This window comes from Pteropus vampyrus, unplaced genomic scaffold (assembly GCF_000151845.1).
Source record: "Pteropus vampyrus isolate Shadow unplaced genomic scaffold, Pvam_2.0 Scaffold290, whole genome shotgun sequence".
NCBI lineage: Eukaryota > Metazoa > Chordata > Mammalia > Chiroptera > Pteropodidae > Pteropus > Pteropus vampyrus.
In genome coordinates this window covers 772,904-773,948 of record NW_011889071.1, presented here as the reverse complement: position 1 = coordinate 773,948, position 1,045 = coordinate 772,904, and the positions used below count along the sequence as shown (strand labels likewise).

General features: G+C 50.8%; 1 protein-coding gene across 2 annotated transcripts in view; it reads left to right on the top strand.

The window, feature by feature from the left end:
- Window positions 1–1,045, top strand: part of HEY1 (hes related family bHLH transcription factor with YRPW motif 1) — a 168,858-nt gene that overhangs the window by 46,180 nt on the left and 121,633 nt on the right. The gene's annotated exons all lie outside the window — the stretch shown is intronic.

The window sequence follows — 1,045 nt, the reverse complement described above, 5'->3', positions numbered from 1 at the left end:
GTTTTCAGTGGTGTCCTGACCACTTGTGGGGAGCCAAATGCGGGCAAGAGGCCCCTGGAGGGGCCTCTCCAGGCCGGGCGTTATTGCGGGTTTGTGCAGTTGTAGCAGGAAGAATTCACGAGCACACCAGTTCCGTTATTCCCCCAAATACAAATGTCAAGAATCAGAGAGAAACTATTAGAAATGTTGCCGCTGGGGCGCTCGCAGCCGGGATGGTACTGCGCACAGGCCCGTGACGGGGACGAAGCTGCGTGAGCACGGCTCTTCCGCCGCTTCTCCGAGTCGATGATCTGGATCTCCGTCTTCATGGCTGCATCTGTCCATCAGCCTAGCTCTGCATGTGTGATTAGCCTTCTCTCGCTTGACCTTTATATTTTACTTACTTCGGTCCTCAGTGGTTCTAACAGCAGTTTTAGGAGTCATTTTTATTTCAGTTTCTATAAATGAGATCTGTGACTGCGAATTTTTAACTTCCTGGGAAGAGCGTAGTTATGCCACTAACTGTATTCTGTCACGTGTCTGCACCCACACGCATGCATAGACGCAGATGCAGCGCCACGTCATGAAGAGACCCCTCCCTTGACGTCAGCGAGCTCATGGAATTGAAAACGCGCTGTCCTCCGCAGCAGCGAGAACCGTGCGCGCTCCGGAATGTGCGGAGTGGCACTGTCACTTTTACGAGAAGACGGCTGCCGCCCGCTGAGCGCCACAGCTGCTGCTCGATGTCTTCCACTGGGAGAGCACCTTTCTGACAGGTTCTCAGGCTCAAGTTTGAGGTCAGAACAGGATTAGGACAGGAACCCGCTCTGCACTGACAGCTGCTCCGTTAGTCAGTGCACTGACTTCAGCGCCATGGCTTCTGAAGAATGTCTAATTAATTTTCCCACTGCCCGAAGTTATCTCTAAGAAAGCCGTAATCATGTGTCTTAGCTGGGTTTTTTTTTTTTTTTTTAAGAGATTACAGTTTTTCTCCAAATTAGACAAAATTTTTATTCCTAGTCTGCTCTGGGGTGTTTCACCTCGGGCCAGTCTATCCAGTACACCT